This window comes from Lissotriton helveticus, chromosome 5_1 (assembly GCF_964261635.1).
Source record: "Lissotriton helveticus chromosome 5_1, aLisHel1.1, whole genome shotgun sequence".
Classification (NCBI taxonomy): domain Eukaryota; kingdom Metazoa; phylum Chordata; class Amphibia; order Caudata; family Salamandridae; genus Lissotriton; species Lissotriton helveticus.
The window spans coordinates 2,032,054,007-2,032,079,741 of NC_136065.1; the positions used below are offsets into that span (position 1 = coordinate 2,032,054,007).

The window sequence follows — 25,735 nt, forward strand, 5'->3', positions numbered from 1 at the left end:
TTCACCAGCGGCGCCATCAGTTCAGGGGCGCAATAAGGGGGGCCTGTGCACATATATCTCGAATATAGGGGATGTCAAACTTTGCAAATTCATATCTAACCAATACTTTCAAATCACATCATTTAAATGGGGTAATTCGCAAAAGGTAATCCTTGTGAATTTTTACAACAACCTGCCGCCTAACGAAGTGGAATCAACTTTGAATATCATGATCCACCACATCCATAAAATGAGAGATCAAGCCTCTGGGGAACACATAATATTGTGGGTGGGCGATTTTAATTGTACCGTCTGTCCGTCATCTGAGTTAGGTTTGTGCGGCCTATCAGATTTAGGAGAGGACGGTCCCCTACACTTCTCCCACTCCACTGTGGGGTCCCTCCTTAATAACGTTATTTTTACCTTTGATCTCAATTTTATTAATCAAGTATGCTCCCCCCCGGTCCCCTTTGCCCCAACGTTTAATGGCAGAGGCTGCGGATCCACAATTGACTTTGCCCTTATATCATCAACCAACCCAGACCTTTTAACCTTCTGGGAAACGGGGGAAGACCCTATGACTGACCACTATCCAATTACTTTTGGGGTAAATCTGATGGATACCAAGGAAAAGGAATCCAGTGGGCCCTCACACCACATTGAGATTTCTCTAGCTAAAACCAATGGGTATGTAATTAAGTGGGAGAAAATGGATCCTGCATCCTTCCTCCGTAATCTTATATCCGCTTGTCCTATGGACATATCTACCTGCTTACAGGAAGACATGGACGCAGAGAGCCTTATGGCTGCTTTCTCTAACATTCAGCGCCACATAAAGAATGCTTTGACAAGAAACTGCAAACCCAAGGGGACCCAGACCCGAGGGTGGTTTGACTCTGGATGTACCTCCACGCTGAAAAACCTAAAGAAAGCTTTGACTGCTGACCCGAAAGACAGGGTACAAATTCGCCAAGCGAGACGTGACTACAAGCTGGCAATTAATCAACGGCGGGCGACTTTGAAGCAAGAGGCATGGGAATCTCTGGGGGAGGCAGCCAGGTCTAAGGATAGTAATGCTTTCTGGAAAGTTATTAGATCCGTGTATAATTCAAAAGACAGGGATAACTCCATAGAGGTGGCGATAACGGCTGAGCTCTGGGTAGAACACTATGGCAACCTTTATTCAAATAAGACACAGGGTAATCCCCTAAAACCTTCTAAGGGGATCTCCCTCATAGATAGTATAAATCAGGATGACAAACCCACCGCCTCCCCAGTATCTCCTTATCCCATTGAATTAGTATTTACTATATTAGAAGTGGAAGATGCCCTTAGAGAAAGCCCATCAGGTAAAGCCCCAGGCCCGGATCTAACACCAGTGGATGTCTATAAATCAGAACCAGATTTTTGGGTCCCCCTGTTAACCAATGTATTAAACATGGGAAATAAGTGTGGCTTTATTTCCACCTGGTCGGACGCGATCGTAGTACCCATTTTTAAAAAGGGGAATAGGGACGATCCTGCTTGCTACCGTCCAATATCCTTATTGGACGGCCTTATGAAAATAGCTGGAAGGATAGTCCTTAAGAGGATCCAACACTGGGAAGAGGAGAAGAGGGTTATTTCGGAGTGCCAATACGGGTTCCGAAAGGGCCTGGGGACATTGGAGCAATGCTTAAACCTGTCCCTTTTGGTCTCTAAGTATACGCAGGCCAAAGAAGGGCACCTCTTTGTCACCTTTGTCGACCTCAGCTCCGCATTTGATTGCGTGGACCATGCGTTGCTTTGGTCGACACTGGAAGACATTGGGGTGGACCATATCATCCTCACATTCATCAAAGAATTATACAGAGAGGCAGGGGCCAGAGTCAGGTTCGGGACCCAGGGGCAATGTTCACAGAAATTTCCCATAAACAGAGGGGTTAGGCAGGGCTGCATACTTGCCCCCTTGCTTTTCACATTGTATATAAACTCTATCGCCGACAGTCTAACAACTCTGTCAAGCGATTTCCCTACTGTAAATGGAAGGCCCATACCCATTCTTTTATACGCCGATGACGCGGCCATCATGTCTAGAACCAAAGTAGGTCTGCAGAAGGCTGTAAATGAATTTTCATCTTTTATGGGTAAAAGAAATTTAAAGGTGAACATATCCAAAACTTTCTCCATGCCCTGCTCCCAAAAGAAAAATAGACCAGCATGTACAATATACTTAGACCAGCAAAGGATTGCAGTTACAGACTCTTTTTGCTATTTGGGCATTGTGTTTGATAGGTGGGGTAGGTGGAAACATGCAGTGTCAGCCAGGAATCTTGCCTTTGTTCGCGCTATAGGCGCTCTAAGAACCTTTGCTGCAAAAATCGGGGGTAAACCCACTAGAGAAATGTTGCAGATTTACCAGGCAAAGTGTATAGCTACAGCCACATATGGCGCAGGTATATGGGGTGTCGAGAATGTGTCCTCAATTCAAACACATGAGAACACCTTTATTTGTTACCTATTAGGTGTGCCAAAAACTACGTCGACATTTATGACCCACATTGAGGTCGGTGTCAAATACCTCAGCGATACCATAAAAATATCACCCTGTTTGCTCTGGCATAAGATCTGGACCACAGAACATTGCAAATTGAATAGAAACCTCATTAAAGACTGTATGGCCTTGGATGGGGTATCAAAAGTCAAATGGTTGCGATATGTTCAAACGATGTTTTCTAATATTGGACATCCGGAATTTTATGACGAACCAGAGTCTACACAAACCCTGACTAGATCTGCCCTTAAAAAATTATTATTCACACACTTAGAGAGCGTTCGATGGGACACTAAGAAACACAATGTCAATATCCTAACCTATCAGCAAATTACCCCAACGGAAGGTTTGCAACTGTATCTAGGGATTGAAAATGCAACCTATGCTCGTTTCCTCTTAACTAGGCTGCGCCTAGGGATCTTCTTTCGTTTGGTCACTTTGCCAAAACAGAACGATTGGGCCTCATCGAAGCTAATATGCCCATGTGATGACCACTCTATACAGAGTAACATACATATTATGTTCTTCTGTAAACTGTATATTAGCCCGAGGAAATTATTCCTTTTACCCTTACTTAAACGGTTAGGAATAAGAACATGTAAACTTGCATTTTCAAAATTATTGCACCTAGAAGATGTGAATGTTATCTTTGTTGTCTCTCGTTTTTTAATGGCAGTGATGAAATTTAGAAATACCATGAGTTAAACTGTTATGGGCCGCGTAAATCGACCAGGGCAAAATGATGTCATGCGCTTTAGTACTGAATTGGACTCTCACCCTTGGAGAAATGTATTATCTATTTTTGAAATCATGTATTTCATTAATATTTCATTAATATTTTATATATTCTTTATGTAGAGATTCTATTTCCGTGTTTTATGATTCCTGGAAGAATTTATCTCTGAAACTTTGCCAATATGAATATTCTTTTATATTGTTTGTATAAATTTTATTTGTATGCTTTTATGATTTCTCGAAAATCGAATAAAGCTTTTTTGATTTGATTTGATTTGATTTGACTTGACAGTCAAGTCCGGAAAGACTTCTTTGGCCATTCTGTTCTCTGTGACCTTCTGGTGTGATTGGTATTGCTGGGGTATCTATTCCAAGGTAAGGAATCTATCACTAACATGTCCCTTTCAGATGCACAAGTTACTTACTTGTGTAACGATATATCTGTAAGAGACATTAGTTAGTGATCAGATTCCTTACCGCCCCACCCATCCTCCCCGTTCTGCGAACTGATTTCTAGGGTTAAGGTCATCCCTTTCAGGGCCCTAGTTTCTATGCACCAGTGGTCAGTATCTTGCATGGCTTTGCGTTCCTGGTGCGGAATGTCCTGTACAGAACTGACGTCAGCGCGTATGGGCGCGTATAAGTAGCTCCAGCGACGTCATCTCGGTGACTACAACCCCAGCGATGTACGCGGAGCCGTACGACGACTCCTACCGACGCGCAGGGGTACTGCTAATGAAAAACTTTCTGGATTCAGTCTGATGCCTGCAGATATTCTAAGGTAAGCAATCTATCACTAACTAATGTCTCTTACAGATATATTGTTACACAAGTAAGTAACTTGTGCGTTACATCCACCCTGGATGCTCCCTGGTAAGCTAGTGGGTGAGGGGTAGAAAAGAGGGAGGAATAGGTGGTGCATAGAATAATAGTGTGATGAGTAACAGCTGGAGGGAAGGGTGGGATTAGGTGGCAGTAGAAGGATTGTTTCATTATTAGGAAGACCAGTAAGAGTGGGCTGGTATGATTTGGGATCTAATATATCTTTCTTTTTTTCTTCTTTTTTTAACAGCCACTTTTCCTACTGCACGGGGTACGTTAAGTAAATAGTAATACATGGTTTTGGGTAACCTAATGGCCACTGTTGTATTCGATTTTACAATTCCTACCTTTTTTTCTTACTTTCAGAGTGGACATACATAAGTTCCTGGGCAAGTGAGTAAAAATCTTTCATATTGACAGTCACAAACTCTTCACCCTGAATGGAGGCTTCCAGAAATTGAAAGTCAAAAGGAGGGCAACAACAGTGCAGACAAGGCACATACGGCAGTGGGAGAATATATAAAAAATCTGGTGTCCAAATAAATTATGACGAAATGTTAAGACTCTTTTGGAAGCACACAGAGAGGTAACCTAACTAATGTAACGTGTGTTACATAAAGGGCCCCGGGCGCACCAAAAGTGTTGTCTCTCTGGGAAGGATAAAGAGCCGCGCCCAGCCACCACATCATCACAGCGACTGGCAACAGATGCAATCCTTGCTCTGGCCACAAACTAGTTCTGACAAGCATTGGTAAAGCCAATAGGTCTTGCCTATGCAAGAGCTATTGGCTTTGCTAATGTGTTTTAGCTATGCTGTACACCAGCGTGGCTGCTGTTCAGCATGGCTAAAGCTTGTGAAGTAGAGGAGAGTGGAGTGGCATTATGTGTCTTGGAGTGGCGTTAAGTGGTGTGGCTTAGAGTGAAGTGGTGTAGAGTGGAATAGAAGGGCAAAGTGGTGTGACATGGATTGCAGTAGAGTATTGTGGAGCGGAGTGGGGTGTTGTGGAGTGGCATAGAGTGAAGTGCAGTGGAGTGTTGTGGAGTGGAATAGAGAGAAGCGTTGTAGAGTGGAGTGGCATAGATTAGAGTGGAGTAGTTATGTCATGGAGTAGCATAGAGTTGAGTGGGATGGAGGGTCAAAGGGTTTAGTGCAGTGGTGCAAAATGGCATAGTGATGCTTCATAGAGTGTAGTGGAGGGTCGTAGAGTGTTATGGAGTTGAGTGGAATAGAATGTTGTATTGTAGAGGGGAGTGGCGTGGAGTGGCATAGAGTAGAGGGTTGTAGCATGGAGTGGAGGGTCGTAGAGTGTTGTCGTAGAGAGGAGACATGGAGTGAAGTGGAGTTGCGTAGTGTAGAGTGGCGTGGAGTAAAATGGCTTAGAGTGTCATACATTGGAATGTCTTCGAGTAAGGTGTCATGGAGGGGCGTAGAGTTAAGTAGACCGGAATTGAGTGTTGTAAATTGGACGGGCGTAAAGTAGAGTGGAATGTAGCAACATAGCGGAAAATGGAGTAAAGCGGCCTAGAGTAGAGTGGCGTCTGGAGAGGGGAGTACAGTGCCGTAGTGTTGTGTGGACTGGCGTAGAGGGGAGTATGCATGTTGTGATAGTGCACTGCCATTACAGACAACACATTTTCAATTCAAATGGCTATTACATTTGGACAGACATCGTTTTACTGATGATACTATACAGCATACAAAGAAGAATGTGTGAAAATGGCATCACTAATTGTTTTGTTTGTTTTAAAATATCTTTCTTCCACACTTCAGAATTTAAAAAAACAAATGTGCTTCGTTTGGGCTTTCCTAATTCTGATATGTTCTGTAATATGTTTGCTGTACACTCTCAGACAATTAAATATTGTTGTGTGCTAGAAAAAAATAACAGAGAACAAAGATAAGAAAAAGACTACAAAGCCTGCTCTAAATTATCCAAATATATATATATATATATATTCACATAAAAAACCATAGGTTATAGACCATATATAGTTAGGAATTAGCATTTACAAAACCTTGAAAATTCACTGAAAAAACCATAGGTTATAGACCATATATAGTTAGGAATTAGCATTTAGAAAACCTTATTTTACTCACACAAAACCATTGAAATTCCATATATAGTTAGTTGCACTAACTATATATCGCGCACCCGCAATCCACTGCTGATGATGTCACATATTACATCATTCATGACATGGTCAGTGACATCACTGATGACATCACTGATGACATCTCAAATGACATCACTGATGACATCACTGATGACATCTCATTTGACATCATTCTTGTGCTAATACGATAAACCTCTTCAGACTCTAATATAACCTTAGATACACTCAGTGTATACAGACACTCACACACTGTCACTCATCCATGGAGTTACTCACACACCTAGTCAGTCATGCAAAGAAACAATCTCACCTCCATTTCCTCAACTATACAGTTATACACACCTTACTTATTCAAACATATACTAACACATATTTACTCTCTCTTATACAATCCCTGATACAAGTTCACAATGATCCATACAGCCACTCACACATTCAGTGGCTCTCATGCAGTTATTTATATATGCCAACTCTCACATGTACTGTGTTTTACATATGTACTTACTATGACATGTAGCATTGAGATATCCATTCACTCATCAATACACTCATGCACACAGTCAACCGCCCATGTAGCTTTTTCCACATGCACTCTTGAACTCATACACCTAGTGAATCAACTGCTCACACATCTATGCACAGAGTCACACACCTCCCAGCCACCCCCACACAAACTCAATCTCCCATAGAAATACTTGGGCAACCAATTAATAACACATATAGCCTCTTGTATAGCTAATGATCAACACATGCAGCAGTTTACATCACAACAGACATAATGATGCACAAATTAAGACAGTTTAGTCACTAACCCATGCATTCAGTGAGACACATTTAATCACTCACTCATACAGTCAGTCACGCACCTACTAAATCCTTCATCCAGACACTTATACATCCACTCATTCTTCAATATCTAAGACATATTTTAACTTTACAGAAACATACAGTCACTGGATGTTGTCATCAGTGATGTCATTTGAGATGTCATCAGTGATGTCATCAGTGATGTCACTGACCATGTCATGAATGATGTAATATGTGACATCATCAGCAGTGGATTGCGGGTGCGCGATATATAGTTAGTGCAACTAACTATATATGGAATTTCAATGGTTTTGTGTGAGTAAAATAAGGTTTTCTAAATGCTAATTCCTAACTATATATGGTCTATAACCTATGGTTTTTTCAGTGAATTTTCAAGGTTTTGTAAATGCTAATTCCTAACTATATATGGTCTATAACCTATGGTTTTTTCTGTGAATTTCATTGGTTTTTTAACAGCTAATATCTGTAGCTGTAAAATGTATTCTTCTTTAAATCCAAAAATATATTTTATATGTTTATGAATAATTTTTTTTTTAAATATTTTTTTTTCTTCGTTCCCGCTTCGCGAATCGGGAAGCTTCCCGTTAGCTGACCTTGATGCCGCGAAATAGACCGCGAGCCGGTAAACGTTTCTTTACCGCAAGTGCCGCGTTAGAAAACAACATCGTGACGCCTCCCGTCCGCATGACGTTTCACGTTGTCGCGTGATACGTCATATGACGTGCTACGTTAGCGAACTGGTACGCGAAGCGAGTCGCAAAGCGCAGGTTTCTGGAAGCAAACCGGGAGGCCCTGCAAAGCGCTTAACGTAAACACAGCAGGTCATGTGACTTGGTAATAACACTTTTCATTGGTTCATTTCACTTTTGGTTTCCTAAGGATGTAAGACTAGGTCATATAATCTAAAATGAACACTTTTCATTGGTTGAGAACTCTTGTTTTTCCCAAATGATGAAAATCCCTCCTTCTTTCCTCACTCTGACTTTCATCATTGTGAGAGAAAGACCCTTTGTGATCACTGAGCAATGGCTTCTTTAGTAGCTTCAGCTGGTGCTTCCCCACCACCTCCACCACATCCAAGGAAGAGTGGACCACCTGCTCAAGTTGTAATTCAACAAGAAGAAGAAGAAGAGGAACAGGAGGACGAGCACGAAGAGAGGCAGTTTTTGCCTGAGCAGCCCAAGACGTCTCACCGGAAAGAAAACTTCATTTGGCAATTTTTTAAAATTCCCAAAGGTCAGAAAAAAGTAAATGCAAGATACGTAACTTGCCTTATATGTCAAGATAGACTGTCCAGAGGGACCGACAAAAAATACAGTTTCGGAAACTACACAATGCATCGCCATATGACTAGGTGGCATCCTAACAACTACAGTGCTGCACAGTTTCGGAACGACCTAGATAATCTCCCTATTATGGCCAGAAGATCTGTTGTACCGGAAGTAACGGGACCAGAGGGCAGGGAGATGGTGCCAAATATACAAATGAGATTTGGTGATGTAAAACACACCTGCGCATTTTGCGATGGATTCATTTCCTACGGAGAAAAAAGCATCACTCTGATCAACAGAGCTATTGACTATCATATGCAAGTTTGTCCGAAACGCCCAAAATAATAAATACTTCTTTTTTTTGTTTTGTTGCTCCTGTTGAGCCCTTTACAATGAATCGTTTTCATTGCCCCCTCCAAGAAAAACCCAAAAAAATATAAAACTGTTCCGAAAAATTCAAAAACAGTAAAAAAATGTTCAGAAAAATAAAAAAAAAAGTTCTTTTCAGAACTACCTCCCCGTTATTAAAAAATTGGTACAATATTTGGAACTGTGCCAACCTCTATTTCTCTTAGTTCGCTTCCTAGTTCGCTCGCTGGTACGCGAACTGGAAGCGAACCAAAAACAGTAAGTATAAGGGAAGGAAACACACACTTATGTTAAAAGAAAGACAGCTATAGGGGAGTAAACTAGAGATACCATTACCCATAATCCACTGCTGATGATGTCACATATTACATCATTCATGACATGCTCAGTGACATCATCAGCAGAGGATTGCGGGTTTTTTGGCAACATGCCTTATCCACGGTTTAATAACGCTGCCTTTTGCTTTATATAAGTTTTCAAATTGTATGAAATATATACCAATAGGTCGTTATGAACCTTTAGGTAGTGCTTTTGTTCATGAGGTCTGGTCGCTTCCATACACATACAGATGTTTCAAAGATGATCAAGAAGTTTATCTGAATGGAGAGGAATGCACTGAGACGCCAGATCATTCACTAATGTGTAGGCACATACAGTTACACGATTCATGCAACAAACACCGACCAAATATGGCTTGCGTGTTGCAAGGCACGCCAGTTCCTGCTATCATCCCCACGTTCAAGTTGTTGGAAAATGGTAGTTATTTGATGCTCAATAATGAAGATTGTTCTGAGTTAATTAAAAGTATTCCTTTTATCGTAACAGTAAGTGAACGGGTTATTTGCTGCAGAAATGTTCTATTTCCTCCCACACATGAACATAGGGAGTTTTCAATCTGGCCACAAATACCAACCTTGGGACACGTTTCAACGGCATGGCAAGAATAAGAGCTCTTTTGTCTCAGAGAGAGGTGGCCTTGAGTTCGGCCCGTGAAACTTTCGTACTTCACATAGCGAACACCCGTACACAGGTTTGCCTTTCAATTTCAGCAACATGTTTCCGACTATCTTTAACGCATCCTCCACAAAATCCCTGGCACACTTTTTTAAAGTTGTTACCAGTGGTCTCGTGACTTCATTTGAGAAAATCTTTGGAGTCATCCCTGCTCCCTTTCATTGTATTTTCTGCACTCTGGTTCGTGGATTGGCATTTTTACTTGCATTACCAGCGGACGCTCTTGTGCTTTTTTACATTTTTAAATATGGATGTCCCTCCTATGCAACCTCCGACCCTGCAGCTGCTGACACTGTTCCGCAATCGCATGCTAGAATATTATGGCACAATGCCGTTGGCGATATTAAGCACGGCATATGGATTATCTTTTCGGTTCTCCTACTTCACCTGTGTCCAGCCTGTATTTCACTGCCTGACCTGTGATTTCGATTGGGCCATTGATTTGTGTCTCTGCGGACCGGTTTCTCCTGACGTCGACTTTAATCAGCTGATGACTCCTATCATTACTCACGAGTTGGTTTGTCCTGGCGAAAGGATTATGGCTGTGGCATTGATGCATGGACTACTTGGTCCCTGGAATTTACTGGCGGCAGCACAGTCTTTCTTGGAACAGAGCTTTCTTGAAAACCCACCGAGCTGTCCTCTGATGGTGATAGAGGATCCGGTGCTGGGAGAGCACGTATGTTCTTTTCCGCTTTTAAATTGGATGGCTGAACTGTTTTCGGATGAAGACGGTGACTTCCTATTGGAGGCTGTTGCAGCTTATTTTGCATACACAGTTATGTCATAGACCTTTTTCATGTTTGATATGCTGAGTACTAGCATTTCATTGACAATTCATTGACTTATTTGTCAAGTTTTTATTATTTACCTTGCCTATTGGCTTAAGACTCGATAAAGTACTTGGCTGTTTTATTTTTCTTTAGCATTGAATTTTCCTAGTTTTTAATGCTTTACCTTGCGGACCGTCCACATATAAACTTGCAATCTGCTCTCATGAGATGGCACTTCTATTATCTTATTCAGTTCGTTTCCGGATCATGAGGAGGTGTCATCTAGGTCCTGGATATCTTTACACCGTGTTAAGTTAGCATGGGCTCATTACCGGTTTAAACGCCATTTTTCCTTTTTTGCAACTTCTGCACACGACACTTAGTTGTTGCTTTAGCTTTCCACCTAGTAGTTCATCGTGGTTTACATGAGAATAATATGTTATTGGTCTACTATCTGCTTTACTTGTTAAACTATATCTGTACAGCGAGTGCTAAAGTTTCAAGAACAACACGATACAGAATTGTTATGAGGTCTGATCTCCACGACTTCATACTCATAACATAAGTGCAACTTCTGCCAATTCTGGGCATGAGGCGGGTTTTATATTGCTTTGCCGAACACACATACACAACAGTTGATGCGGTTCACATGAAGAGAGAGCTGGTGTATGCTGATGTGATTCCTTCAAATCTAAGACACTAAAGTATGGGCACGCCCTAAACCAACACAAAGAGACCTTCTTAGCAAATAATATAATATGTGTATTAGGGAGGGTGAGATATAAGCAGCCGCGGGCCGTGGAGGGAGTTACGATGGGGCAGGGAGGCGGGGAGGGGGAGAAGCAGGGTGGAGCCCTCTCTACCTTGCCCCTCCCCCTCCCCGCCTCCCTGCCCCACCGTAACTCCCTCCACGGCCCGCGGCTGCTTATAAGTGTTGCTAACTCTTATTCATTTACAGCATGTTAACATACTGTCACCATTCGCTTTTTATGTACTAGTAACTATGCTGGTAATTTTGCTACTGATAATATGTGTACTTGTATTCTCCACCCTGCTTCTCCCCCTCCCCGCCTCCCTGCCTCACCGTAACTCCCTCCACGGCCCGCGGCTGCTTATAAGTGTTGCTAACTCTTATTCATTTACAGCATGTTAACATACTATCACCATTCACTTTTTATGTACTAGTAACTATGCTGGTAATTTTGCTACTGATAATATGTGTACTTTTATTATCTAAGGTACTACGCCTGAGAAGACGGCATTAGTAAATAAACATTTCAAATACACATCTGTTCTTCTTAACTCCATGTTCTGGTTTCTAAGAAATCTATAACGACCGACTGTTCATGAGTTCCACGTATCCTGAGGTACTATAAGTTCATATTCTGGATTGTCTAAACATTGAGAGTTTGTTATATCCAATGTGACACTGTACCTAGCTTGCTAAATAGTTTTTGATTACTAACGTGAGTTTTGGGACACCCTAATTCGCCGAGGTTCCAATCCTCTGTCCACAGTTCTGTGTGAGAACAGAAACCCTGCGACAGGGGCACCCCCGACCCTTGCTGGAGCTTCATCACACTTGCGATACAACTCCAGCAATGCATTCGCCGAGGTTCCAATCCTCTGTCCACAGTTCTGTGTGAGAACAGAAACCCTGCGACAGGGGCACCCCCGACCCTTGCTGGAGCTTCATCACACTTGCGATACAACTCCAGCAATGCGCCACCTTTACGGCACAGATACATCACGCATCTGTGCTGTTTTTGCCCCATGATGCGCCGCATTGTAAATGCAGCACACCATAGGTGACGGAACAGCGGCACAGAATGACTAACACATCCCTGGTGATGCGCCAGTCATCATAAATGTATCCCTATGCTTCTTATCTTGTTAGAGATGAACCGCCATATGTATCATCAAAGTTTTTTGCATTTCCTAAATAGCGAACTTTAAGGAATAAATAGCGATTCTTTACCATTCCTAGTTTGCGATGAGCTATTTGCTAATTAGCCGAATGTAGCCCAATGAAGCCCAATGTAGCCCAATGTAGCCCAAAGATGGCCGCCAGACACACAAAAAAACAAATGTAGCCCAAATATCAGCCAGATGTAGCCCAACTATAGCCCAGTGACAGAATGACCAATCAGCTTCGCAAACCTCCGTTACGCGAAGCGGAGCGCTGTTACAGATATATATCTTTTTTTGAACGTTAATTTCTCAAAATCCACTGGAGCACATATATTGAGACCTAGCAAAGGCACATCGGGCTACCAGTCCCTAATATTTTGCCAAGTTTCGTGCAAATCCATTCAGCCGTTCAATTATTATTTTTATTATTTTTTTTTGCCCCGCGGGGCCCTTTTAAAACCTCCACATCAAACCTAGGGGGTCAGCGAGGATCTACTATGCCCCCTTATAGTTATTTCCCCCTTTGTTTTGACCTCCTCTTGTCTCTCGATCCTACCGAGAGACAAGATGGCGGCCGCTACGGACTGTTTGGAATGTTGACAGACGCCGGAGAACCAATCAGCTTCGCTTCACAAAGCTCCGTTGCGCGAAAAGTCCGCGAACCAGAGCGCTGCCTGGTCCGCGCTTACAGATATATATCTTTTTTTAAACGTTAATTTCTCAAAATCCACTGGAGCACATATATTGAGACCTACAAAAGGCACATCTGGCTACCAGTCCCTACAATTTTGCCAAGTTTCGTGCAAATCCATTCAGCCGTTCGGGCTAAAGGTGAGGCCAACCGCCCTATGGAAAACTCAATGTTAAAAACACGTTTTGGGACCCCCCTTTTTTCTCGGCCCCCCCTGGACGAACCCCCCCCAAATTTTCAAGGGCTGCTCAGAAACAAAATGTGCCATTTTCCTAAAAATTTCAGCCAATTCCGTCCACAAACGCCAAAGTTATTAGACATAGAATTTTCAAAAAACCCATAGAGAAAAAATCCTAACTATATATACCTACTGGCGACCGCCAGTAGGTAATATATATACATATATATACACACACACATTCCCTGGGGAAAAAAGGTTACAGGGCCATTATGGTTAGAATTGGCATTTAAAAAACCTTAAACAGTCACTAAACATAGGTTACAGAATGTTGTAGTTATGTTCTGAATTTACACATACAAAACCATATAATTTCAGCTGTTATAGTTAGTTATTTCAAGTAATTATAACTTGTGCGCTAAGGACACTATAACTCGCACCCCCACCATGCACAGTTTATGCCCAATAGTGTCATTGTAAATGTTGTAGTGATAATACCAGTGAGGCTATAGAAGATGTCATCAGTGATGTAATATATGAGGGTAATTAGTTGTACCTTAGGGCACCAACACAGCACCACTTCAGCATCAGCGCAGCACCATCTCAGAACAGCACCAACTCAGCAACAGTCCGCATCAACACAGCACTACCTCAGCATTCGCACAGTACTCTCAGCATCACTCAGCACCACCTGAGCACCATTGCAGCTCAGCATTAGCACGACACCACCGCATCAGTGCTGCATCACCATCAGTGCAACACCAAATCAGCATAGCACCAACTCAGAATCACGAACACCTCCTGAGCACCAGCTCAGCACCACCTAAGCACTAGCGCAGCACCACCGCCTCTGCATCACTCAGCACTACCTCAGTATCACTCAGCATCACCTGAGCACTACCACAGCACCACCTCAGCATCAGCACAGCACCATATCAGCACATCACCACCGAATCAGTGCACCATCAACTCCGTAGCAGTGCAGCACTACCTCAGCATCAGCACAGCACCACCTCAGTGTCAGCACAGCACCAAACCAGGACAGCACCACCTCTGCATCGATGTACCAGTGCAGAAGCAACTCAGCATCCATACAGCACCACCTCTGCATCAGAGCAACATCACCTAAGTTCAGCCCCAACTCAGCACCACCTCATCATCAGCACAGCACCAACATAGCTGCACCCCAGCAACAGCACAACCCCACCTCCTTATCAGTGCACCACTACCAGTGCAGCACCACTTCAGCACCAGTACAGCACCACCTCAATCACTGGCACTGCTCCATCTCGGCATAGCACTATCCCCGCATCAGTGCACCACCACCAGCACAACATCACCTCTGCACCAGCGCAGCACCATCTCTGCACCAGTACAGAACCGCCTCAACATCAGCACATCCACATCTCACCATCAGCACAGCACCACCTCATCAGTGCACCACCACCAGTGGAGCACCACTTCAGCACCAGCGCAGCACCAACAGAGCACCAGCTCTGCATCGGTGCACCACCACCAGCTCATCCCCCATCAGCACCAGTGCAGTCCCACCTCAGCAGCAACTCAGCATCAGCAGTGCACCGCATCAGTACAGCCCCACCACAGGAGCATCACTCAGCACCATGTGAGCATCACTCAGCACCACGTGAGCATCACTGGTGGTGCTGAGTGATGCTCAGCATCAGTGCACCACCACCAGCGCAGCACCAACTCTGCACCAGCGAAGCCCCACCATAGCATCAGCGCAGAACAACCTCAGCACCAGTGCAGCATCACCTCTGCACAAGTGCAACACCAACCCATCACTCAGCTCAGCAACACCTCAGCATCACTCTGCACCACCTCCGCACAAGCACACCACCTCAGCATCAGCATAGCCCCACTTCCCCATCAGCACAGCACCATCTACTCATCAGTGCATCACCTGAGCACAGCACCACACAACCTCTGCATCAATCTGCACCACAACAGCATCACTCCGCACCAGCACATCACTCACTGCTTCCACAGCATCACCAGCGCAGCTCCTCTGCATCATTCAACACCACCACTTCAACATCTGCACAGCACCACCACCAGCGCAGCCCCATCTCCGCACCAGGGCAGCATCACCTCAGCACCAGCACAGCAACAATGCAGCACCAACTCATCATCACTCAGCACCAGCACAGCAACACCAAAATATCATTCAGCACCACCTCCGTATCACTCTGCACCAGCTCAGTATTTCTCAGCACAACCTGAGCCCCATCTCCTCACAAGCACACAACCACCTCAGCACCAGCATCAGCACAGCACCACCTCAACTCAGCACTACGTGAGCACAGCACTACCTAAACACCATCACAGCATCAGCACAGCACCATCTCCACATCAGTACAGCCCCATCTCATCAATGCACCACCACCATTGCAGCACAAACTCAGCATAAGCACACTGCCACCTCTGCACCAGCACAGCACCACCTCTGCATCAGTGCATCGCCACCAGCATAGCCCCAACTCAGACCCAACTCAGCGCAGACCCGCATCAGCAGAACCTCACCTCAGCAGCAATTCAGCTCCAGCGCAGCACTACCCCAGCATCAGCATCACCACAGCACCGACTCATCACCACCTGAGCACCTGTGCAGCACAACCACCACCTTAGCATCACTCAACATCTCTTGAGTATCACCTCTGCACCAGCACACCACCATCTCAGCACTGTCTCAGCATCATTCAGCACCTCCTCAGTCTCCCCTTGGAATCTGGCATTTGTTAATTCTCCCCTTGTGTCCCTCCACTGCTCGTTTTGTACTTCAGTTACTATTTGCCAATCACCCCTGTCCAGTTGTACGTCTGCCCCACCCCCACTACCCCCCATCCATAACAAGAAAAGCTATAACCCACAAGCATTAGAAGGGGCAGGAAGAAGTTGCTAGAATTGCAAGGACAAAAAAGCTAAGACATTTTTATGTAAATTCTTTTTTTAATAGGGTTGGTCGGTTCTAAATAATATCCTCTTGGCTATATGTAAGGTAACAAACATGCTTATAACATTTTGGTATAACTTTTCAACATGCTGCACAGCAGCCACACTGCTCTACAACATACTTTAAAGACATTGGCAAAGCAAATAGCTCTGTCTAAGCACGTATTAGGTTCTAAAAGCGAGACCTATTGGCTATGCCAATACTTGTTATACATACTATTAACTTTATATAGATTTGAATCTTTGATTGGTGTCCCCAAAGCTCTAGTGCTGGTGCCAATGTCTGTTTCGGTGCTGATGATCGGCAGAACAACCACCTTCTTCAGGGATTGTTTACAGGTAAGTAACCAATAAAAACAAGGAAGGATGGGAGGAGAATAAGGTGACCATATTATAAATGCAATCTAAAATGAAAATAATCACTGTCTCAGCACCACCTCAGTATCACTCAGCATCAACTGAGCACCAGCACAGCAGCACATCCTCATCAATACACCACCCCCAGTGAAGCTCCAACTCAGCAGCAGCACAGCACCAACTCAACATCACTCAGCAACACCGGAGCACCAGCACAGCACCACTAGAGCATAACCAAAACATCATTCAGCACCACCTCCGTATCACTCAGCACCAACTCAGTATCACTCAACTCCACCTGAGCACATTCTCCTCACAAGCACACCACCACCTCCGCACCAGCACAGCATTGGTGCAGCAACACCTAAGCATCAGCGCAGCACCATATCAGGATAGCAACACCTCTGCATTGGTGCACCACCACCACCTCAGAACCACAGCAGCACCACTTCAGCATCAGCACCAACTCATCACCACCTGAGCACCAGTGCAGCACCACCACCACAGCATTACTCAGCACCACCACTAACATCAATCGGCACCACCTGTGCATCACTCAGCACCACCTCATCAGTGCACCACTACCAGCGCAGCACCACCTCGCACCAATACAGCACCACCTGAACATCAGCACAGCACCACCACTGCATCAGTGCACCAGTGCAGCACCGCCTTTGCACAAGCGCAGCACCATCTCCACACCAGCACAGCGCCATCTCGACATCCGTGCACCACCACCAGTGCAGCACCACCTCCGCATCAGTGCAGCACCGCCTCAGCATCAGCACTGCACCATCTCAGCACCATCGCAGCATCTCCTCAGCATCACTCAACACCACAACCTCGGCACCAGCACAGCACCACCTCCACATCAGTGCACCTCCACCAGCGCAGCACCAGCTCAGCACAACCTGAGCCCACCTCCTCAGACACACCACCACCACAGCATCAGCACAGTTCCATCTCATCAATGCCCCACCAGTGCAGCACACACTTAGCAGAAGAGCAGCGCCACGTCATCACAAGAGCAGCACCAACACATCACCACCTCAACATAAGCACTGCACCATCATAGCACCACCTCCGCATCAGTGCACAACCACCAGCGCAGCCCCAACTCTGCACATGCGCAGCCCATCTTCAGCACCAGCACAACCCCACCACAGCAGCAATTCAGCACCAATGCAGCACCACAAATTCAGCACTACCTCGGTATCAGTGCAGCATCACCTCAGGACAGCACCAACTCTTCACCACCTAAGCATCAGCGCAGCCCAGCCGCCTCAGCATCACTCAGCACCACCTCAGTATCACTCAGCACCACTTAGCACCATCTGAAAATCGTTCAGCATCACCTGATCACCACCTCAGCATCATCACAGCAGCATCTCAGCATCATCTCAGCTCCTCATCAGTGCGGTACCACCTGGACACCACCTTAGCACCCGCGTTGCACCACCTGAGCACCAGTGCAGCACCACCTCCACATCAGCAGAGCACCACCTCAACATCAGCACAGCAGCATATTCGCATAAGCATAGTACTACTTTCGCATCAGTGCACTACTACCAGCGCAGCCCCACCTTACCAGCATTTCAGCATCAATGTAGTACCACCTCAGCATCAGCACAGCACCATCTCCGCACCACCTGAGAATCAGTGCAGCACCACCACCTCAGCATGACTTAGCACCACAGCATCACCACGCACCACCCAGCATCACATGAGCATCACCTCTGCACCAGCATACAACCACTTCAGCACTGCCTCGCATCACTCGGCACCACTTCAGTCTGTTCTCGGAATCTGGAATCTCTTGATTCTCCCCTAGTGCCCCTCCACTGCTTGGTTTGTATTTCGGGTACTATTTTCCAACCACCACCCTTCCGTTATGTCCCGCACCAGCATAACAACAAAAAGCTATAACAAGCAAGCATTATAACATGCAGGAAGAAGTTGCCAGCATTGTAAGGACAAAAAAAGTGAAGAAATATTTTTTGTGTTCATTCTTTTTTAATAGGGTTGTTCAGCTGTATATAATATCTTCTTAGTTATTTGAATTTGAATTTAAAAGTATTTATTGAGCGCTTGTACACAAAGCGGTTTCATGGCGCTGTAGAGGAGAATGGTTCCTGAGTTAGAGGGAAGAGTGGTTTAGGTTTTAAAAGCCTGTGAGAACAGATAGGTTTTTAGGGTGCTGCGGAACTCCAGGTAAGATGGTGTTAATCTCATTTGGAAGGGTAGAGAGTTCCAAAATTGCGGAGCAAGGACTGAGAACTTAGTGCCTCCCATTCTGCTCTTCTTGAACCTGGGCACTACCAAAAGGGACAGAGAGGAAGAGCGCTATTGTCTGCTGGGTATATAGGGTACGATTTTGGACTTAATAAAAGACAGAGCTGTTCCCGCCAGGGCCTGAAACGTCATATATCCCATCTTAAAAAGGGCCCTTTCTCTAATAGGGAGCCAATGAAGGGATCTTAGGAGGGGAGTAGTGTGATGTGATTTAGGTAGGCCATATACCAAGCGGGCAGCTTGGTTCTGCACCAGTTGGAGCTGTCGAATGGCATACGGAGGAGCGCCGTTGTACAGGACATTCCCATAATCTAAATGGGAGAGAACCATAGCTATCAGAATCAGTTTAAGGGCTGGGAAGGAGAAAAACCGTGAGATCTTCCGAATTGTACGCAAAGTAAAAAAACAAGAAGAAACCACCTGTGGGGATGACGCTGGGGAAATGAGGGAGTCCACTATATAGGTACTCGAATATTCCTTTATTGAGGTTTTGTTAGGTTGTCCAGATTCACAAAGTCCTTTTGTCATGGAAGGTCGTACAGCTGATAGGTATTTCTTGGAGTCGTCAGCCTCCTTCTCTTGATGCCCCGCCTTGGTCGCTACCGCCGGCTCCTCTCTGGGTCGGTATGGTTCTCGGAGGCAAACAAAGAAGGGATAGGGCAATTAGTGTGAGGTACTGGGGTATAGCGTTGAGGAGGAAGGGGAGTGCGGGATCACCAGGGTTCCACCACCGTTTTCTATATAAGGATAAGTGTGACTGGGAGAGAGGACAACTATCCGGTGACCGCCCGCACCCTACCCTGTCCCACCCCGTGTAGAAAACAGACCCTTAAAGCGCCCTCGTACCTTGTCCAGCCACGCTTCTCCCCTGGAAGCGTGGCAGGGCGACTCGTGGTTCCGTAGGCCTCCTGGCTTGTCGAGTCTCGGTTCCTGCAGTCCGGGTCGAGCCTCTTCAGTCACGTCTCCTTCCACGGCGTCCTTCTCGGCGTCCTCCTTGGCGTGGGATTCTGCCCGAACTCTGAAGAACGGGACTTCCTTAAACGCCCCCGAAGCAATGGATTGGTTCCTGGCTGATGATGAAGTGACCCGTGATTGGTCGTCGTCTGGGGAAACCCCAAACGTCAGGGAAGGCGGGTCAAGTGACGAAGGCAGGAAACGCGGTTCCAGTGACGACGGTATGGCAGAGGAAACCCAAGAAACACTCAAAGGATCCTGCGGACGGGGTGGAAAGGAACAATGGTTAGAAGGGACACCCCGTCTGTCTGAGTCATAGTCCGAGTCCGGGACCTCGTGACACATCCCACCCCCAGGATTGACCCGATCGGGGGAAATCGGGAAGCGGGAAAGAAAATCAACATTTCCTTGAAGAGAACCCTTCCGATGCCTGACCTCAAAGCAAAAAGGTTGCAAAGCCAAGAACCAGCGTAGGATCCGATCGTTGTTCCCTTTGTTATGATGGAGCCACGTCAAGGGGGCATGATCGGTATACAGCACAAAGGGCCTCCCCTCGAGATAGTATCTCAGCTTTTCTACTCCCCAACGAACTGCCAAGCATTCTTTCTCGATTGTGGAATAAGCCAGTTCTCTAGGAAAGAGTTTACGACTGATGAAAAGCACAGGTTTCTCAGCACCATGTTCGTCCTCCTGTGAGAGAACTGCCCCAATGCCCACCCCAGAAGCATCCGTCTGCAATATAAAGGGTTTCAGAAAATCTGGGGAAATGAGGACAGGGGAGGAAGTGAGGGCATCCTTTAATGCCTGAAAAGCTGAGGTGTGTATATCAGAAGGGGCCGGTAAAGTGGAAGACTTAACGCTTTTTCCCAAGAGATCAGTGAGGGGTCCTGCAAGATTAGCAAACTGGGAAATGAACCTACGGTAATAACCCACCAACCCCAGGAAAGCACGGAGTTCTTTTTTTGTAGATGGGTAAGGTATCGCCTTGATTGCTTCGACTTTCTCGGTCTGAGGTTTGATGTGTCCATCCCCTAGGAGATAACCAAGGTATCGGACTTGTCGAAAGGCGATCCTAGACTTTTTCGCATTGATATGCAAGTTGGCTTCCTTTAGGCTAGACAAGATGTTTCTTAAATGGCTCATATGCTCGCTCCACGTTTTACTAAACACTACAATATCGTCTAGATAGGCTGATGCATAATTCAAGTGAGGTGCTAGTAGAGTATCCATGACTCTTTGAAACGTTGCTGGAGCCCCATGCAAGCCAAAGGGGAGTACTGTAAAGTGGAAATGACCAGAGGGGGTAGAAAAGGCAGTTTTTTCCCTATCCTCGGTGGCAAGAGGGATTTGCCAATATCCCTTGGTGAGGTCGATGGTGGTTATATACCGGGCCTCACCAAGGCGTTCCAGCAGTTCGTCCACTCTGGGCAGGGGATAAGCATCTTGTTTGGATACCCTGTTAACGGCCCTGAAGTCGATACAAAAACGGAGGCTTCCATCTGGTTTTGGTACCAAAACCACCGGTGAACACCAGTTACTGTGGGAAGGTACTATTATCCCTGAGTTTAGCATGTTTTGTACCTCTGTCTGAAAGGCTAGACGTCTTGCCTCAGGAATCCGGTATGGCTTTTGTTTAACCACCACATTTGGAGGCGTGTGTATATGGTGTTCTGCCAAATGTGTGAGCCCTGGTTGATCAGAGAAGACGTCCGCATGGGACAGGAGAAGAGACAGGAGTTCTTCCTGTTGTTCAGGTGTAAGGTCTTTATTGATAGGAGCGTCCTTAACTGTGTGGACTTTTTTGTTTACTGGGGACACCATACTGACTGTCTGTGGAGGTTTCCCTAACCACTTCTTGAAAAGATTTATATGGTACATGCTAGTTTTGTTCCTTCCCAACTGTACCACATAGGTGGTGCGACCTATTTTTTTGACTATTTTGAAGGGCCCTTGCCATTCCTTCCTCATTTTATGGGTAGAAGAGGGTAACAGAATCAGAACCTAGTCTCCGACATCAAGCTCCCTCCACTTCTTGCCTCGGTCATAAAATGTTTTCTGTTTGGCCTGCGCTATTGCTAAGTGGTCATGAGCAAGCGTTCCGAGTTTATGTAGTCGGGACTGTAGCTGACGAGTATAGTCTAACAAGGCTTCAGCCTCCTGTACTCCTTCAGCTTCCCAACTGTCTTTAGTGATTTCAAGAAGGGTTCTGGGTTGTCTCCCGAAGAGCAACTCGAAAGGGGAGGAACCTAGGCTGGACTGTTTTTGACTGCGCAGCACGAAGAGGGCAAGAGGCAGTAACTGATCCCAGTTCTTCCCATCCCCAGACAACAGTTTTTTTAGAGTCAATTTGAGGGAGCCGTTGTAACGCTCAACCAGTCCCATCTGTCTGTGGGTGGTATACAGACGTTCTGATATGTTTGATGTTTAACTGTAAACATACTTGCTGCATTAACCGGGAAACAAATGGAGTACCCTGATCGGTGACTATTTCCCGTGGAAAACCCATACGAGAGAAGACCTCCACTAACCTCTGGGCTATGGCGACTGTAGTTGCTGCCTTAAGAGGAAAAGCCTCTGGATAGCGAGTCGCGTAGTCCACTAAGACAAGCGCATACTGGTGTCCCCTGGAAGACTTAGGTAACGGACCGATTAGGTCCATTCCGATACGATCAAAGGGAACCCCTATAATAGGTAAAGGAACCAAAGGGACAGGGGGAGGGGTGTAGGGATTTTTCTTCTGGCATATTCGACATTCTTGACAGTACTTCTGGACTTGAGCGTATATTCCTGGCCAGAAGAAGTGACTCAATATGGACTGCCCTGTTTTTTCTGTCCCTGAGTGACCCGCCAGCAGATGTGCGTGTCCAAAAAATAAAATCTGATCACGGAAATCGACCGGGACCAATAGTTGAGGCTCTGCATCTGCTTTAGCGAGCCTATAGAGTAGACCATTTTTTCGATGAAAGTAGGGTAGCTTCTATTGGATGGATCTTGTCGATCCTGAGCCACCTGCCAGGCGTTTGCGAGACTAGCATCATTCAATTGTGCTGTCCTAAAATGAGTGTCCCTGGCCCAGGGTTCTGAAGCTAACAAGGAATCACTGGGACGAGAGAGGTTCTGAAGGGAGTCTAACAGCAAAGCATTGAATGATGGATTGTCTGTCCCTATAATAATGGGCTCTGGTAGTCCTGATATGACCCCTACAGTGACTCCCATTCCTTTCCCTGAGGGGGTATACAGGGTAACTCTTGCTACAGGGTATTCTTTAACGCCCCCATGGACACAACGAATGTTAACAGTTCTCCCCGGGAGAAGAGAAGAGGGATCTACCAGCTCTTCTTTTACAACCGAATGTTTACACCCGGAGTCCAACAAGGCCCTTATGGTGACTCCATTAAGAGAAACTCTTACATAGAAGGTGGTTCCTGTTTCTTGTGCATACAGGATGGATCTGGGAGCATAGCTCACATCCATGGGCTCGTCCTCTTTTTCTTTTTTCTTTCGACAGTACCGGGCTATGTGACCCCACTCTCCGTAATCATAGCATTGGGGTCCAGAGTTAGGCAATTCAGGCCGTTGAAATCGCAACCGTGGTGGTTCGGGTATAGTCTTTTGCGTTTTCTTGTCAGGTTTGAGGGGGGTTACGCTTTTGACCGTTTTTTCTGGTTCTCTCATATACGGCTTGCCTTGGGCTCTAGCATAACAGGTGGCCATTTCGATGGCATGGTCCAAAGTCAATCCCGCATGTTGTTTAAGCCACCGTTGTGTACCATACGGTAGTGACTCAATAAATTGTTCGAGATACACCTTGTTCATAATGGCATCAAGGTTACCTTCTTGGGGTTTTAACCATAAATCAGCAGCTTCCTTTAACTTAAAGAATAATGTCTTAGGCAGATCCCCTGGAGACCCTCTTTCTTGGCGAAACCGTAGTCGGTGGGTTTCTTCATCTACCCCCAGTCTGTCATGGATGTATTGTTTGACCACTGCATATGCTGTGGTGCCATCTCGATTCACCGTTTGATATGCTGCTTGAGCTTCTCCGATCAGTAAAGGTGCCGAGTAAAAAGGCCACCTGTCCCCAGGCCATGCACTAGCTCTCGCGGCCCTCTCAAAATTTAAAAAGAAAGCAAGAGGATCTTCCCCTGGAGTAAACTTTTGCAGTGGGACTACCGTACCTGGTGGAGGAGCGGTAGCCCTTCCCTGACCCATAACAGTCATCAATTGGGTTTGTCCTTCAGCCAATTTAAGGATATTGTCTGACTGGCTTTGTATAGCTTGGGAGAAGGCAGTCCGGTCCGCCTCCATTTGGGTTAAGATGGTCTCCATGCTTTATCGGATGGCGTGGTCCCCGTAGGCTCCTATCTGGCTCGCCACTTGTGAGGATGACGCTGGGGAAATGAGGGAGTCCACTATATAGGTACTCGAATATTCCTTTATTGAGGTTTTGTTAGGTTGTCCAGATTCACAAAGTCCTTTTGTCATGGAAGGTCGTACAGCTGATAGGTATTTCTTGGAGTCATCAGCCTCCTTCTCTTGATGCCCCGCCTTGGTCGCTACCGCCGGCTCCTCTCTGGGTCGGTATGGTTCTCGGAGGCAAACAAAGAAGGGATAGGGCAATTAGTGTGAGGTACTGGGGTATAGCGTTGAGGAGGAAGGGGAGTGCGGGATCACCAGGGTTCCTCCACCGTTTTCTATATAAGGATAAGTGTGACGGGGAGAGAGGACAACTATCCGGTGACCGCCCGCACCCTACCCTGTCCCACCCCGTGTAGAAAACAGACCCTTAAAGCGCCCTCGTACCTTGTCCAGCCACGCTTCTCCCCTGGAAGCGTGGCAGGGCGACTCGTGGTTCCGTAGGCCTCCTGGCTTGTCGAGTCTCGGTTCCTGCAGTCCGGGTCGAGCCTCTTCAGTCACGTCTCCTTCCTCGGACTCTGAAGAACGGGACTTCCTTAAACGCCCCCGAAGCAATGGATTGGTTCCTGGCTGATGACGAAGTGACCCGTGATTGGTCGTCGTCTGGGGAAACCCCAAACGTCAGGGAAGGCGGGTCAAGTGACGAAGGCAGGAAAGGCGGTTCCAGTGACGACGGTATGGCAGAGGAAACCCAAGAAACACTCAAAGGATCCTGCGGACGGGGTGGAAAGGAACAATGGTTAGAAGGGACACCCCATCCGTCTGAGTCATAGTCCGAGTCCGGGACCTCGTGACACCACCGTGCTGATCTGAGAGTGTAAAGTGAGTTGATGGTTAAGGGTGCTCCCCAAGGTCTTGACAGAAAGAGAAGGAGAGGGTGAGGGACCAAAAGAGGGGGGCCAAAAAATGGGAGACCAGGTGTTGAGTTTACCGCCAGTGAGAAGGAGCTCGGTATTGTCAGGGTTGAGCTTAAGATGGTTGAGGCTCATCCAATCCCTGATAAAGACCATCACCGACTGGAAATTATAAATGGAATCAGGAGAGTCAGAGAGATTAAAAATGAGCTGGAGGTCGTCGGCGTAGTTAAACACCGTGACCTCCATCCTCTGCAGTGCAAAAATAAGCGGAAAGATATATAAAATAAAAAGAAGGGGGGAAAGAGAAGATCCCTTAGGGACAACACATTGAACTTTGCGGGCCTGGGATGAAAAGTTCGCCTGATGGACTGCCTGTGAGCGATCGCTCAAAAATGAGCTAGGCCAGGGCAGAACCTCCAATGCCCGCCGCCTCGACACGGGAGAGAAGGATGGTGTGGTCCACCGTGTCGAAGGCGGCCGACAAGTCAAGCAAAACCAGTGCCTGTGGGAGATTTGTATCTTGCCCCTCTCTGAGTGTATCTATAACAGATGCCACCACTTTTTCAGTGGAATAGAGAGGGCGGAAGCCGGCTTGGCAGGGTGCGAGGTAGCCGCTGTCCTCGATGAAAGAACTGAGGACTTTAGTAACGTGGCGTTCGAGAACTTT

The 25,735-nt window shown here is 46.1% G+C and overlaps 1 pseudogene across 1 annotated transcript in view; it reads left to right on the forward strand.

Annotated features, from left to right (window-relative positions):
• Positions 1 to 25,735, forward strand: part of LOC144752853 (E3 ubiquitin-protein ligase TRIM39-like) — a 375,734-nt pseudogene that overhangs the window by 228,205 nt on the left and 121,794 nt on the right. Inside the window, exons 9-10 of the transcript XR_013594127.1 lie at positions 4,320 to 4,340; positions 4,436 to 4,462. The product of XR_013594127.1 is annotated as an E3 ubiquitin-protein ligase TRIM39-like (transcript). The remainder of the gene's footprint in view (positions 1 to 4,319; positions 4,341 to 4,435; positions 4,463 to 25,735) is intronic.